The following is an 18,031-nucleotide window of genomic DNA, read 5'->3' as shown; positions in this document are numbered from 1 at the left end:
CTACATGGGCCACCTACGCACATATTATCTCATCCCTGGGGGGAATTTTACATAATATCCATATACTGACGTCTAGGAGGACTTTCTACCAGCTATCCAATACCTGCACTATGTTCAAACAAAACAACCAGGATCCAGAATCCTCATTTGCGCTGACCTAAATTGCCGATCGCCCATGTTGCACAACGAAACCTTAGAATGCAGAGGCTCCAGAAATGGCCAGCGCATGGAGGAGTTTCTCACAAACAGTGACATTGTGGTCTTAAACCGTCCTAGCAACCTGCCTACATTTTTCTCAACTCTCTGGGAGTCCATCCTGGATGTCACTATGTCAACGAGATCTTTTGACAACTGCATAACTGACTGGACAGTCCAGGATGACTGGAACCACCTCAGACCACCGAGCCATCACTTTTGAAATGCGTTGGTATTCGGTGGATGGAGGTCAATCCACCGAATACCAACCAACAACCAAACGTTATGCATTCCACAAGGCCAACTGGGACAGCTTGAAACAAGCAATTACTACAAATGCAGAGTCTGCTGACCAATAACCTAGAAAGCCAGAACCCAGATCTGCACTAGCAAGTTGTTTCTGAAGCAATAATCAATGCAGCCAACCAAACAATCCCAAAAAAATATCCCACGACCGTGTGCCGTCCCGTGATGTCCCGAGAGATGGAAGTCATCAGAAGACAGGCTAACCAGAAGAGGCGTGCTGTTCAAAGTGGCCCCTCCCAGAGGTAGAGTATCATCAGCAACAGTACCGGGAAGCCAGGAATGCCTACACTGCAATGAATAGGCAGCGGAAAAAGCTGTCCTGGGAGCACCTGGTTTCCACAATTGGAAACACTGGTGCATGTGATACCATATACAGGATTACAACCAATAAACTACCCAGAGGGGAGGTGATGACATCTACAAAACCCTCCCTGGGAAATATGACCAAAACTGGCAGATATACATGAACAATATCCTCAATGTTACCTTTCAAAGCCTAGATGGTCAAGACACCCTGGAACAACAACTGCTTAGCAATGCCAACGACACCTATCAATCTGACCGGACAGAGGAACCATTCACTCCCCTAGAACTCCAAACTGCAGTCAACAAAATCAGAAAAAGAAGAAAACCGGGGATAGACATGGTAGAGCCAGAAATTGTCAAGAAGGTGGCAGAGTACACCCCAAACCTGCTTCTGAATCTATATAACCACTGCCTCCGCTCTGGCTGTTTCCCGACAAACTGGAAGATGGCCAGCATTAAGCTCATATGAAAAAACCCATCCAAGCCGCAACACCTACCGAACTCGTATTGTCCGATTGCACTCCTCTCTGTCCTGAGCAAGGTGATGGAACAGAGGCTTAGAGAATGAATTGAGGCACACTACACCTGGGCATTCAATGCACCAAACCAATTCGGTTTCAAGCTGGAGAGATCCACCGTATACGCATTGGAGAATATCCTGGGTATGGCCGAAAACAGTGATCAGAAATACCTTTTGGTCATCTCGGTAGATTTCGTGTGGCCAAGCGTCCTCGCACGACTTAGGGAAGCGAACCTACCAGGTGTCCTCTTCGCCTGCCTCCACAACTATCTGAATAACCGAAATATCACAGTACAGGCCCACTACTGTTGGGTGGAACGCCAAACGTATCGTGGATGTCCGCAGGGCTCTGTTCTTGGTCCACTTTTGTGAAATTACGTCCTCGACGAGTTTCTTCGATTGGACCTTGGAAACGTCCATTCACAGGCCTATGCGGATGATCTCACTTTGATCCTCGCCCCTAACTCCAGGGCTCAGATGGAGAACCTCGCTAATAGAGCTCTAGGAACCCTTCTGATATGGGCTGAGAAGCATAAATTAACCATCTCTCCGACCAAAACCCAGTCCATATTTTTAAAAGGCTATCTAACTCCAACAAGACCATCACAAATAAAAATTTATGACAGGACAATCGGGCTGAAAACTGAATTAAAATACCTAGGCGTCATCCTGAATCGAATTTTATCATTTGTCCCTCATCTCAACAACATCAAGGCAAAAATTAAAAAAAGTACACAGCAATGGTCACCAGGGTCACTCGCCAGGACTGCGGAATGAGGAGGCACACCCTTGCACTCTTCTACAAGGCAGTTCATTATGGTCATCACATACGCCTCAGGTGCCTAGTACCGTAAATCCTCAGCAGCAGTGAACTGGAGAAAACTGGGCATAATCCAAAGACCGACCCTTGTGACCATAACACGTGCCTATCAAACAATGTGAACTCACGCGTGGATGCGGGGGCTCTACTCATAGACGTGGAGTTGCCCGTGTGGGTATGCTCTACCATCTGAACCGCAGAACCAGCACTACATTCATGAACTTTACCACAGATCCTGCTAATAACTGATCCATGGAGAAAAGGAGACTACAAACCCATCTGATGACCATCTGGCAACAACGCTGGACAGACTCCACAAAGGGAGAAATTACATGAATGTTCCTGCCGAGTGTACAAACTACATATCCACAATAACCGTCGTGGTTTTTCCAGGCTTATATACAACCTACCACCTCACAAGGCACCGAGAAATCCGCTGCAAACTAAATCTATTGGGAATTATTGATAACTCAAGGTGTGCCTGCGGCTCCCTGGAGTTCTGGCACAATCTTATCTAGGAGTGCAAGTTGTACGAAGATCTCCATGGTTTACTTGTCACCCAACTTCATTTTATACCTAAAAATCAGGAGCATTGCCTACTGGAGGATGAAATCACCTACATAGCCTTTTCTGACTTTGCCCAAAAGATGTTTGCCAGATGCCAGACACTTCTGCCACCTGCTGATTCTAACCTACTGGATCCATCTTAGATATAACCTTAAGCCCTGGTCAAATTGGCACTAGGAAATCACACACCCTGGAAGAACCAGACTGTAACAACAAAAGTGCAAACCAACAAATCACTACGTCATCATGATCACCACAAAGAACAGGACATCAGTCTCAAAATTAACCAACTAAACCAAACCAGACTCACTGAATGGACCACTCTACATTTTAAGTGACAATTGGACGGGACTGGCATCCCAAATGCGACCAGACTCAGACCATAACTAGGACAAACTGTAAGTTGGGAAACCGCTCCCATGAGTGACATTTCTTAGACCAGATTGGACTCACCAAATGGGAACTCCTAAAAAGACTTCCCACAAATTTGATGTTCAAGGCCATCTTGGCTATCAAAACCATGCTCCCTTTCATGGCCCTTTGTGAAAGAGTTTCCCCTTTCCTCCTAGCGGAGGAGCTGACAGTCCCTTTGTCTGCTTCCCGGCTGATCCCTCCTTCCTTTTGGTGGGGCGTGGGCCTGCCCCACTGACACCTTCGGGTCGCCTTCTCTATTGACCCCATATTTCTGTCTGTTTTCCCCCAGCCTTCAGTCTCCTGCATGTGACAGGAGGGTACCCCCCAATTTCGCTACCCATTGAGAGCCACCTAATCTAACTAAGCACGTGTAGTAGGCAACATTCAGCTGCTCTTCACGAACCCCTTCACTTGAAACAAGTAATTCTCGATAATCCGAATCGGACGTTGCTTCGGATCTCACTAGACCTGGAGGAAAAACCCGACAAAACTAAATACGACATGCAGCAGATTCAAAACGACAATCTCATAATTATTGAACAAGAAGAAGTGAAGGATCCACGTTTCGGGACCCCCAGACCTTAAAAGGAAATTTAAGAAGACGATAATATCCAAGTTGGTGCGGGAGACGTGTCCTAGACCGAACCAAAGAAAATACAAGGAATCCTACAAGTCCAAGCATACCAGAGAAGACAAGCAACAGGAGCTAGCCGACGGCATAGTATACGAAAAATCGCTGTTCCTTAAAGCTGCCCTCGAAACCCTGTTCAAGGAACAAACCAAAGGGTGACCACTGGGGCTAGTGCGAAAATAGTGAACCTATGGAACAAGTTGGACACACTCTTAGTAGATACATACCTCGAGAGAATAAATGCAAGACTCCAGGCTTTCATTGATTGTGGGGAAAACGAAATGCCACAGCGTGCACCTACCTGCGCCCAAACGCTGAGGAACAACCTGGCACAACCACCAGTGCAACTACCAACTAAAGGGCCCCAGACAAGAAGACAGCCCTTTACTCCAGACAGCGAACTTGGAGGTCCTTCGACAGACCGAAGCGGACACCGCCCATACAAGCGAAGAGATCAAGACCACGGTGATGAGGGAACTAAAGGAGGCCTCAAAACCGCCAAAATCAAGTCGATAAGAAAGACCCAAAATGTCGAGCTCATAATAGAGACTTATCCAAAGGGAGATGTCCAAGCAATAATCACAAACCCAAAAATTTCCACCCTTGGGGTCTCAGCTGAACTGCCAAGGAGGAAAAGACCCTACACCACAATATACGATGTGGACAAAGAAATATCACCCAGCCAACTGACCACGGAAATTATCACCAGAAACCTCAGAGATATTACCCGAGAACTGCAGAACAAAACCTAGTGCAACCCAGGTACCCGACCAACTCAAGAACAGGGACGAATAAGAACAGGTTCATCGAGCTGGCCCCAGCAGCATGGCAGCTGTTGAAAAACCACAAAGGTTATATATTGAAAGGGTTCCCACCGGTTCAGGGAGCACGTAGCCGTTGCAAAACATTTCAGGTGTTTCATATTTCGTCACACCACACATACCTGCAGCCAGACAGCACCCACCTGCAACCAGTGCTCTGGAAAAGGCCATGAGTTCAATAACTGCCCCAACAAAGACCAGGACCCAACACGTGTCAACTGCAAGTCCTTAAAACTTGAACACACCCACTCCATCAGGAACCCCAAGTGTCCAACATACTTAAAAGCCAAGTTCATTCCAAACCAGAATCTACTATGAAAAGACACAATAAAAGATGTAACACCTCCAAGAGGAGAGACACAATAAAAGATATACACCTAGTATCCTACAGAAAAACGTGCAAACGGCCAGAGCAGTGCCCGAACAACTTAGAATTAAAGCAGACGAGTTTGGCGCAGACATCTTAATACTACAGGAGCCGAATACCCATACAAAACTGGTGCGTGACTAACCAATGACCTTTAAATAGTCCAAACTAAGCAAGACACCCCGTGGGCTGCAGCTGCAATGCGCATTCCCAATTACACTATCACCAAGATCAGCTACTGCTGACGCTCTACTGCTGGCCAGAGGAAGACATTTCCTTCACCACCAGGTACCTGCAGACGCTACTAGACATGGCTTCCAAACCAGAGGATTATTGTTGGTGCGGATGTAAACTGCCGTTCTCCGGTTTGGCATTGACTGACCTGGACAGACGAGGAGCTGGAAATGGATAGCTCCTGGATGACTACCTGATAAATTCACCGTTAGTGATTCTAAACCAACCCCACCACCTTCCTACATTTTGTAACACTGTGGGAGGCCACATTTGATGTCACCGTGGTCATTGGAAACATTGCCAGATACGTCATGGACTGGAAGGTCCAATCTGTGTCCAGTCTTTGGACAATGTCCTACCACAGAGTGATAACGTATCAAATACGAGGTTCACTAGACAGGACATTGGTACCCAAGCAGATGCCAAACCGCTTCGCGGTTAGAAAAGCCAACTGGGATCTCTTCGGGGATTTGCTTGCACCTGCTGCAGCCCAGCACCTCGCCAGTATGAACCTGCAATCTGACCCAAACGAGAGTCACCAAGATCTTAACCAGCATTAGCGAAGCGGCAATGAAACGAAAAAATAAAACGCCTGCGTTCCTTGGTGGAACGCAGATATCTAAAAACCTAAGGCGCGAGGTGATTAGAAAAAGCAAACAGTTTCAGAAAGTGAGACGCTCATGGCCGGCGGCAGAGATCGAAGTTCAAGAAACAGGCACAGAAACCTAATAACCAAAAGCAAGTGCAACGAACAAGCTACCCAGATGGGAAGTGATCATGAAAACAAGGAGGCCGCAGGGCACCCCGACTACCACATGGCACCAATCAATAAACAATATACTGGACACTATTTTCCCGGAACCAGCCATCCCTACCTTACTGGAACAACTGCCAATCTGTGATAAGAGCAATGAATGTACTACAAACCGACATGAACTGCCATTTACACTGAAGGAACTCCGACAGGTTTTCAACCCTCATATGAAACAAAAAATAAACGTCCTGGCCCAGACTCATTGGAGCAGTAAATTATTAAAGAGGTAACGGAAATCGCACCGGAACTACTACTCAATCTGTATAACCGCTGCATTGACTCTGGCGCCTTCCCAAGACAATGGAAGCAAGCGAATGTAAAACTGTTGAAAAATCTTTCTAAGCCACCTGACTCACCGAAATCGTATCAACCGATCTCGCTGCTACCAGTTATAAGTAAACTGTTTGAGAAACTGCTATACACGAGAATTGGCCAACACTGCCAAACAGCTGGACTTGACATGTCAACCCAATTTGGCTTTAAACCACAATCATCTACTGTGGAAGCCCTAAGAAATCCTCATGCAGCAGCAAATACTTTCTTGTCATATCAATTGATTTTTCCAGGGCATTCGACACCATTCGGTGGCCGAGCGTCATGGTGAGACTACGGCGGGCCTAAACACCAGAAAACCTCCACCAGACTATCAAATCATATCTTTCACAGAGGACAATAAGCGTCATCGCATCTTAAGAGAAACTAGATCGACCAGTCCTGGAACAGAGCCCTGGACGCTGCCTCCAGGGCTCTGTTCTTGGCCCACTCCTGTGCAACCTGGTACTTGATGAGGTCCTGGCTATGGATCTGGGTGAAGGCCACTCCCACAGGCCTTCGCGGACAAAAGTGAAAAGTGTATTTAGTGTCTAACGGCACCAGGGGTTTCCCCCATCTCCGCGTTGCTTTCATTGTGGGTGTACCAGTTCACTGGGAAGGCCAGAGATTTAAAAGTGTATGGATATTGTACATGTGTAGTGTTGTTCTGTTGTTCATCTGGCCGTTTAGCCGCTGGACCCCTACTGAGGTCCAACGTTGTCCACACTTGGCCCCGTGGAGGCAGACCAGGTACACCAGTATTTTTAGATAAGTACTCTGGCAGGTCCTGCCACCTAATTTCCTGATATTTCAGTGGCTAGGACCTATATATAAAAAAGGGGGGGGGGGAGGAGAGGGATAAACGCTTGAATATAATTAGGCCGAAAGAGGTTGCAAGTGTGTCAAGTTTGGCATTTAAAATTTTACATTTTGTGGGGCATTCGCTTTTCCCTGGCGATATAGGTAGAGTAGGGGGGAAAGACGGAAGGCTGGGGGGAAAAGACAGAAATATGGGTGTCAATAGGGAACGCGACCCCAGGTATATCAGTGGGGCATGCCCTTGCCCCACCAGAGGGAAAAGAGGGGGTGGTGGGGTGGGGAGGGGGCATAAAGACCTACCCACCACTCCCACCAGGGATATGGAGAGAAAGTGGGCTGGGCAAGGGAGCCTTGCCCAGTTCGCCATAGCGGCAATTTGCAGTGTCCTCCAGCAAGTGCAGTCTGATGATAACTCGTTGGTCCTTTTCTAGGTGTGTGGGTTCATCCTGGGAGCGACGACATCATGGCTGGAGCTTCTCCCATTGGTTCCTAGGTCGATGCTGTTTCATTTATTCTGCTGCATATTACACCGTTTGTCCTTAGTATTTTGCTATCCTTTCTTTTGCTATCCTCTGTGTTGATGTTTTATCAGTTTGCCTTTATTTATTATTTGTGGTCATCTATTCGTTGTGGATGCCAATTTCTCTTCGTCGGCTATTGAAGACGTCAAGTGCAAATCGGCTGAGGGCTTTGTACTCATCTTCTGAATCCAGTAGATGGTACTCTTGATTTTTCGGCAAGTATTGTATCTCAGTTATAAGTCTACTTCTGTGTTCTTCGTAGCATTCACAGTCGTGCATAATATGCTGCCAGGTTTCAGGTTCTCCACAAGTGCATGTGGACTCTTCTATTATTCCGAGTGCATCCAGTTTTGCTTTCAATGGGCCGTGGCCCGTCAGGAGGAAGGTTGTATTTAGCCCAGGATAGAACCACGAGTGAACTTTTGGGTACATTTTTGCGACTATAGGTATGAAGCTTCTTGTAACTTGACCCTTTGGCGACATCTCCCATGTGGGCTGCCGAATCTTCAACATGTGAGCTACTATTCGTTGTTTCTCTGCCGTCCGGCTGTTGGTTGGGTCCAAGGTAAAGTCATAGATGGAGGCAGGTATATCCTTGGACAGTGAATACATGAGTCCACACCGTTTTGCATGCCCTAGTTATAGTTAGAAGTATATTTCTTTGGATAGTGTCCAGCAGTCTTCTGTTGACCGCGGTTCCGGCCTTCCTGGACCAGATTGGCGATCCGTCGGTGATCGCTGGGATGAATATTGTTTTATAATACAGGGACAGGGTCTTCCTGTTGAGTCCCCAGTCCCTGCTAGATACTCTTGCTACAAGTGCTGCATAGTTCCTTAGTTTCTCTCTCAAGTAGGTGAGGTGAGTTGTAAAGGACAGATTTCCATCCAGGATAATACCTAGATATTTTATTTGCTTTGCTGGTTTAACGGTGGATCCCGCTATCTTTATTTGCGGTGGTCGTCTGATATTTAGAGAGCCTTTTATTAATACTGAGTTTGTCTTGGTTGGTGAAATCATTAACATACGTGTTTTTGCCCAATTCTGTAAGGTTTGTAGTGTTTGGTTTGCCTGTGTTTCAAGTCCCGTTCTGGAGTCCGCTTCCACCATTAAAGTGAGATCATCAGCAAAGGCTTGACTGGCCACATTTCCCAGGTCCAAAGCCAAGAAGTCATCAAAAACCATGTTCCACATTAGTGGCCCCAGGATAGATCCCTGTGGGCAGTCCCTTCGGACGCTTTTAACAACTCTTCGGAAAATTGTGACGACCTCAATTTTCCTATCCGACAGACATGCCTGGACACTGTTATACAAGTTTTCTGGGAGTGCTGCTTTCCGGAGTCTACCAAGGACGATGGGCCACCAGACGGTGTCGCAGGCCCAGCAAAATCCACTGCTATTACCAGAAAATACTTCTTGTTACTTTGGGTTGCCTTGGTTATGAGGTTATGGACTGCTTCAATGGTCGAGAAGCCATTGAAGGTGATTCCAGGTTGGCGGTTTTGTAATGGTTCATGATCCTTTTGTGGAGCAGCCTTTCATAGACTTTGCTTAGGGTAGAGAGTAGGGCTATGAGGCGATATGAGGCCGGTTGGTCCGGAGGTTTTGTTGGGTTTTTTAAGATAAGTTTTAGGTGTGCAGTCTTACGACTTGTCGGAAATTTCCCAGTTTCCAGGCATCAGTTGAGGAGATTAAGTATCGGGTTCGGTATATATTCCACGGCTTTTTTGACCATCTCTGGTTCTATGAAATCCGGGCCGGGACATTTCCTGTTGCGCATTTGCAAGGCCGCACCCTATAATTCATCGACTGTGAAGGGCAGTTCTATTTCTTGGGTTCTATACGTTTGGTTTGCCTGGCATATTACCTTTTGTTGTTCATTAAGGATATCTGGTGGTTCATGGATGATAGCACTAAGGATATTGGTAATCGATTCCTCCCACGTTTTAGTCAGGCTTCCGTTGGGCATCGTCGTTACAGTGGATGCTTCTCCCCTGGGGAGCTTGTTTGTGGTGATTTTATACACTACACCCCAGTGGTTCTCGTTCCCTGTCTTGGAGACCAGGTTTTCCCAAGAGGCTCGCTTGTTCCTTTTAATTTTTTTTTGTATAGGTGTTTCGCACCTCTTTGTATTGTTGTCGTAGTACTGCTACCTCTGTTGGTGGCCATGTACTCCGTGCTCTTTGGAATTCCTTCCGTTTTGTCTGGGCCTGTTTTCTCAATCTTTGCAATTCTGGAGTCCACCAGGGCATGTCCCCGACTGAGGGGGTTTTCCTCTTCATCGCTGTCTCTGCTGCTTCAGTTATGATACTGGTGATTTTCTCTTGGAGTGTATCTGGGTTTTTAATCTCACTGTCCACCGCCTGTCTGGCCAGTTCCTCCAGCGTTTTTTGTGCCTTGCTGGTTAGTTGTACTCTGACGAGTTCCCAGTCTGCCTTTTGGATTGCGAATCTGTTTGCCAATTGTCTGTTTGTAGTTATTTTTGTCATTGATCTTCTGATTTGGTAGGTTATTGTACGGTGATCCGATGTGGTCCAGGCATTTTGCACTGTCCAATCGGTCACGTGGGCTTCAAAATTCCTTGTGGTCAGGGTGATATCAATCGTGGCTTCCCACAAGGTATTGCAGAATGTTGGCAGGTTAAAGGGTTGGTTTTTGACTGTGAGGATTGAATTTGCCAGGAATTCGTCCAGCCTTTGTCCATTTCTGGTTCCGCGGCGGTTCGGTATGGCACTGTGCCAAACAGGGGAGCGGCAGTTTACATTTGCTCCTACAATTATTCTTTGTCCTGCTAGGGTTGTCTGGACGGATTGGAGATATGTGATAGCAAAGTCGATTTCCACATCAGGTCTGCAGTACAATAAAATTGCGTAGAAGTTCCCAATTGAGCTGGTTATATGGGCACAGGCGGCCCAGGGCGTACAGAGCTGTGGTAATTTTGTTGCCGCTATTTCCGGATTCCTCACTACCACTGCTGCCCATGGGGTATCCTCATCACTCTGGATAATTTTATAACTCATTGGGAATCCCCTGACTTGCTTTGTGTGTGTATAGGGTTCCTGGATAAGGATGATGTCGGCATTTTCTTCATCGGCTTTGTGGCACACCTGGTCAACCACTGCCCTGGCACGCTGCCCATTGATCTGGTGTATCTTCAGAACTCCGTAGTTATATATCTTATGGTGTGTCCCCATAATCAATTCGTTGTTGGAATACACTCTTTACTTTTTGGTACGTTGGGCATTTTGCATCCGGTATAGAGTGTGTGTGGTCCAGCCTCAGGGATTTGCAATTGACGCATATGGGATCTTTCTCCTTGTTTGGGCAGTTTTTAAATTCATGTCCTTTCTCTGAGCTGTTGCCGCACGCAGCTTCTTTCTGGTTGCAGGTATGGGAGGTGTGGCCATACTTTCAGCACCTATAGCACTTTATTACTGCCACATGCTCCCTATACTTATGACTACTCCACTCCACATACATGGTACTCTGTGTTCGTAGGATTCGCCAAGCCTCGGGGGCAAGTTCTATGACCCAATTACAGTTGCCACTGTTATTTACTCTGGTTTTGAATTTTGGGAAAACCAGCACTTTCCCATCTCGGTCTGGGAGTGCACATTTTAGATTCTTCCTGTAGATCTCCTCCGCCAGAAGTTCAGGGGTCAAATCCTGGTCCGTGTTGAAGATAACCACCGAGGGCCTTTTTCTCTTCGGGGCTTCCGCTGTGAGGTCTAGTGTAGGAATCTTAGGGTTTGTTATAATTCCTTCTGCGTCTTCCTTACTCTCCGTTTCTATTACTATCCCTGGATTTCTGGTCTTTCTTATGGCTTCTATTCTGGTTGCTCCGAATTCTTCTCTTAGGTTTTGGATTACTTTTTTCTTTATTTCCTCACTTGTACTGGTTTCTTCCCCTGTTGGTCTTAAAATCACTATATTGGGTGTTGGCAGAAGTGTTTTCTTTTTAGCTTCTGTGGCCTTGCCCATTCTTAGTGTTTCTGTGGATATATTCCTCAGCGCTTGAGCATATGATGGGGCGTGCTGTGGAATTTGATTGCCGCCATCTGCACGTAGGGCTTCCAGGGTTGCCATTGTTCTCTAGTAATTTGTATGCGTGTTCATTAGTATGGTCTCCAGCTTATTCCATTCCAGGATTATTTCTGCACGGATGGATGAAGAGATCCTACTACTATTCTTGACAGTCGCTGCAGACAGCAGGGCCCAACTGAAGGACAAGGCAAACCAGGCCCTGAGGATACTTCAGGAGTGGTCGCAAACTCATCTACTGAAGATATCACTGACCAATAAGTCCTCGATTTTGCTCAAAGGAACACGTGTGCTATACAGGTCACCACAAATCAGAGTGGAAAATAAGAATATCAATCTAGTGGACCCAACTAAAACACCTTGGCCTTATACTTCACTCTAAACTATCATTCAAGTACCACCTGTCGTACATCAGAGCAGAAATTAGGAAATATTCTGTATTAGTGGCCACAATCACAAGACGAGATCGGGGCTCAACAAGCGTACCCTGTCACTGTATTAAAAAACAACATTCCTACCAGCAATAACGTACGTCTCTCCAGCCTGGTTTCAAAAAGCCGTAACCGCCTTAAATCAATGGACACTGGATGCCACTCAACAGACAATACTGCTAACCATCACCGTGTCTGCTGTACCATCAGCACTCTCACCCTACAGGTATTAACAGCGGCCCTCCCTCTGGACTTAGAGGCTATTCGCTGCGGCATCACTCACATCAATGTAAAAGGACAACCCTGCACCTTCCTTGGATTTACAGTAAACACAGCTGCGAATCAGAAAGAAGAAAAAATCCGACTACAAAGGCACTTACAGCAGGTATGGCAGGACCGATGGACTACCACAACCAAAGGAGAAATTACAAAGAAATTTCTGACCACCATAGACAGGGTGTTCCCCAAGTCCCCACCCTGGTTTCAACCCGGCCTCTTCACAACCTATGTGCCGACAGGCCACGGAGCGTTCAACTCGAAATTAGCGTCTTTCAGAATCCTAGAGGACCAACGTTGCTCCTGTAGGGAGCCAGAAACCTGGACACACATAATGTATGAATGTATCACCTATGAAGACCTACGCTGCAGACAGCAACCACATACTTCCCAAGACATCTCGAGTCGCACCTACTAGATTCATGCGAAAAGTACAAGGCGCTAACCAAATTTGATCAGCAGTTGTTTACCCAGCGCAGAACACAAATTGCTGTTCACAGGGAACCACAATAATAAGGAGAACTCGTGCACGAGCTGCTTTTCCCCTCCAGCGCAAAACACAACTGCTGTATATAAGAAACTTCAATAAGTAGGCACCTGACGGTCTCTTAGGACAATGACCTACCTAATAGAGACCCGGAACTATGACTGACGTGTGTGTGCGGATATCCGCTTGCGCATCGCCTGCACAACAATGGATATGCTAACAACTGGACTGGATGGGACTGGCCCAACAACGACGAACTTTCACAGCTTGGGCACTTCAACTATTGTGATTACACGCAGCTATGCTGCCGACACCATAAGGCGATCCTACACCTGTGCTCACCTGCACAGTGCTTTTTCTTTTCTTCCTGGGTGGCGGAGAGAGGGGACAGCTCTGCTGTTTCCTCTCCCCTCATCCATCCCTCTTTTTCTCCTAGTGGGGCAATGGCATGCCCCACTGACCTTCTATGGGGTTGTCTTCCCTATTTACCACATATTTATGACTTTTTCCTTCAGTCTTCCCCACTCTGACTCACAGCGTACCACACTACCAAAATTTTAATTGTTCAAATCAAGTCACGCATGCCCTTCGGCCTCTAATAATCTCTTTAGCGTCTTACCCCGAAAATCGCCGCGTGTCGCATTATCCCACTGAAATCTCAGGAAACTAGGTGGCAGGGCCTGCCAGAGTAAAACTTCATACTACTGTGTATCTGGTCTGCTTCTACGGGGCCAAGTGTTGACAACGTTGGGCCTCAGCGGGGGTCCAGCAGCTAAATGGCCAGATGAACAACGATACACATACAAAATCAACACACTTTTAAATCTCTGGCCTTCCCAGTGAACTGGTACACCAACAATGAAAGCTATGCGGAGATGGGGGAAACCCCTGGTGCCGTTAGACCTCAATACACTTTACCCAGAAGATTGAACCTACTGGATCTCGTTTTTGCTTCGACAAAATGCACAGCTGATGACGATCACATCGCAGTCTTCCAGTCAGATCACCAGCCTATAGTCTTGACATGGCTGTTGGAGGTACCTGACTTCAACATCCCTGACAAATAAAACAGTTAGATATGTTACGGCATATTTAAATATTTTATAGTTAAATATTAAAACCTTTTAACTAACAGTTAAGGTGTAGATAACCTATGAACACTAACAGTTAAGGTGTAGATAACCTATTAACACTAACAGTTAAGGTGTAGATCAGTGGTTTCAAACTGGCGGCCCGCGGGCTGCATCCCGCCCCCTAAGCAATTTTACACGGCCCACGAATACATTTCAATTATGTATTTGTTGTAAATACGGTGCTTATATTCACTTTCATTTTGTTTAAAAAAAAATTCGGTCCGTCAGCTGCTTTCAGATCGTGCATTTGGCCGGCATGCAATTTGAGTTTGAGACCATTGGTGTAGATAACCTATTAACACTAACGGTTAAGGAGTAGATAATATAGCTAAATATTATTTACACCTTAACTCTGCATGGAAGCAGCATCCTGCATTCCCTGTGATCTTCTCTGACTGCGACTCCAGCCTTGCAGTGACACTTAGGTCCAACTGGATCAAATTCGTCACCGACTGTGCTATCACCAAACGAGTAACAGTGACTCCTCGCTCCAGACGTGGTCGACTCCGTAACTCAACAACAGCTTCAAAGAAAATCAATTGCTACACAAAAATGGAAGCGTTCGAATGACAGTCAGGACAGAATTGCCTTTTCCCGTGCCAAGGCCCACTTTAATAATAATAATAATAATAATAAAGCTGCAGCAATCAAAAAAAAAAAAAAATAATAAATTATATAAGTCCACCATAAATGATTACATCTAGCCCTTTATTTGTTTTGTCTGTAAATTGAGTGTGTTCTCTGGTCGATTTTTCTGTTTGCTGGACGAAAAAAACCCAGTTTGTCGGGGGGAAACTTTTCAATATACATCTGAGACCGACTAACTCAGCCACGGAGTGAAAAAAGCCCACAAAAGTTCCTCGTGTCATGGACGGGATTCAAACCGGGGCCTTTTCCACCCAGTGTGCAGAACGGTGACGATACCACTGTGCTACTCGCACAGACTGCCGCAATCCAAGAAAACTTAGACCGCACTCTGAGAAAAAGAGAGCCATTTAACGCTGCTCCACATTGCGAAACAAGTTAAATGGCTCAAACACATACAACAACAGTCCCGTCTACAACCCTCCAGCATGACTATGAACACCCTTTAGATGTCATAGCGACTATCCAGATCACGAAGCAGCAGCTCATACAGGTCAACAATTCCCTTCCCACAACAACCAACGCTGGGCAGGATGGAATTCCGCAATTTATGATATATGTGGGATATTTTTTTTGGAAATTAGCAATTATTACAAACTTTTAAAAGGTACTGTTGTCTGTCACGGTAATTTATTACGTATTTACAGCATTTCACTCTATAAAATAGGTTTTTCCAATATATTTTAAATTGGTTCATCGTATCCAAGAAATGAGTATCTTTCAGAGTGCCGTTTTGCTAGTATAAAACAGGCTCCCGCTTCTTTGCAAGGCTACTTTGTACGCGTAATAAATCGTAGCAGGCTCTTATATTTACTTTATATTATATTCAAGTGTGCAACAAAGCAATACTATTTATTGCTTTGTTGCACACTTGAACCTGTTATTTCATTTCAGTTACAAAAGACTCTGTTTATCTGCAAAGCGCATACATTAGTCCTTCAGGTAATGCTGGTGTTATACAAATTGGGTGAAAAAGCTTTTGTTTTTGGCGATTCATCCCTAAAAAAGATTCTTTAAGAGAATTTACGATCGCAAAGCAAGCTCACATCATAAACTAACAGTGACATACCAACAATGCCGGATGGTCTCTCTGGATTTGTGCCAAACAGGTCATCCCGGCTTTGGCTTTATGCCAGGCCATCGCTGTAAAACTGCGCCTGTTTCAACCGTAACTCACATTTCTCCAAACCACACTACAAGCTTCGAACAGTATCACTGCACAAGAAGTAAAATGTACACGTTCAGAACACTTCGACCAAATAGAACGTAATGAAGGGAATACATAATCCAGCTAACTTAGGTGACTAGCTGTAGAGTTGTGGGACGTACGCGAAATTCATTTTGGGTAGAACGATTTTTTTTATTTGTTCCCCTTGTTTAAAGGAGGTAGGAGAAAGCAAGAACAATTCTTATTAGCGTCATATATTTCTGTCATATCGGTGATAATCTGCAGCAGCTCTTCACAAAATGTTCCATAAAAAGGAAGCAATTCGTCGAAAAAACTTAACGCATTTGTGAAAGATGTGGCTCTTCATAGTGCACAAAATGCCTCATCTAATGCAGCCCTTATGGAATAAATAAAAGGTAGACTTCACATCCGTGACTAAGAAAACATTGTCTAGGCCAAGAATTAAAATAAAGAGTTTACAGACGGAAAATGCCTGCAGAAAACGTCAATAAACCATCAATATAAAGATAAGCAAGTTAAAAGAATAAGTAATCTAGCAGGATGAAAGGAGGGAGGGTAAGATTTAAATTATCCAGTAATGCACAGCACTTGTGACAGAAGAGCAGCGCTGATGCCTTTATATAATCATTTCTATCCCAGGACCTCACTCTCAGCTTTTTTGGGAAAGGGATGGGTTGCAATGAGAACAAGAAGAACAAAACAAGTTTCTTCTAACCACAGATAAACTACTTACGTATCCTACTATAACGTAATACGCGTAGTAGATCATTTTCATTAGTAACAGTCGATGATAATACAAGCTGCGCTAATTAAAAAAGCAGTTTGTATTCTGCTCATCAAACTGCTCAAGTAATAAAGGGACTTCGACTCCTGATCGTTTTTACATTTTGTTGCACACACGTAGAGTAAATATAATCTTATAATCAGTCTGCAAGTATGAAAATATGGCAAATTCTTCTCGTCCTGAACAAGCTTCAAGTTTCTGTAAGCAAAACTAATTTAAAGCACACCTTGATTATAGCAGACCACCTAGAATTTTAAATGATGGATCACATCAATAAACCCTATGTTTCTAGTAATAAATACTTGGAAATTTTAATGGGCAATAAATTAAGCTTCTTACCACATTACGCAAAAAATTAGAAATTTTACTGCTAAATCCAGGAAGGAATGGGGTCTTCATAAATGAACTTTATTATTATTTTATAAAAGTATTTCCTTACCGATTGTTTCATATGAAGCTGAGTATGGTTTCATGCGCTTACTAAGGTTAAAAAACCAAGTTGTTATCTCTCCAGAGATCTAAGCTGATGACTATTTTGTTGGGTAAGTATTTTGTTGTATAGTGTTTGGGTAAGGCGCCACATGTGGTTTCCCACATCTGCGCCATCCGTACTCTTGAGATGTGTACAGAACTCTGTAAAAGTAAGAAAAAGTGGAGTGTGTTGTATGTGAAAACTTTTGTGTTGGGTTCTGTTGTAAAGTTTCGGTTTTTAGCGGCAGGGCACCTGGTGAGATTCCACGTTGCCCACCACCACCACCACCACCACTAGGAGGTGAGCCAGACTTCAACAGTACTGTGACTGCCTCCTTCGGGGGGGGGAGGTATTTTCATATTTTTATAAATATCCAATAACCCTGGCATCCAATAACTTTAAATAACTCTGGCATTAGAGTTATTTATAAATAATTCCAGAGTTATTTATTTTGGTTTTACGGGTGATTGAATTAGTGACGGGAATAATTACATTGCTTTTTCTTCGACGAATGAGAACAAAAGCCTTTGTTGTCGTTTGGTCACGTGACCCTAAAGTCTGAACCTGATTGGCGGAAGCTGCCCAACTGAAGTAGCAAAATTCTCAAGCCTGAATATAGTGTCACCTGTATTACTTGAATATCGTTGTTGTTAACTCATTTATAAACGAGGCTAATTAAAATCTATAACTCAGCTATAGATAACGTTAAAAATCTAAAAAAATCTTAAAACTCAACTAAATTCAAGAACCATTAATATCAAGTGGATTCGGACCATCGAAATGTGTGTGCATGCGCGTCTGCATGCAGGTGCCTTCATTTTGAGCTCTTCAAAAGTCTGCTTTTAATAAGTATCTAACTTAACGAGTTTCCATTTCTTAGAGTTAAGGTGTTTCCCCTACTAGCTGTGACTACTCAGGGCAAGACTAT

Source organism: Mastigoproctus giganteus, chromosome 3 (assembly GCF_048544385.1).
Source record: "Mastigoproctus giganteus isolate SK-2022 chromosome 3, ASM4854438v1, whole genome shotgun sequence".
NCBI lineage: Eukaryota > Metazoa > Arthropoda > Arachnida > Uropygi > Thelyphonidae > Mastigoproctus > Mastigoproctus giganteus.
Note: the sequence above shows the minus strand (reverse complement) of the source record.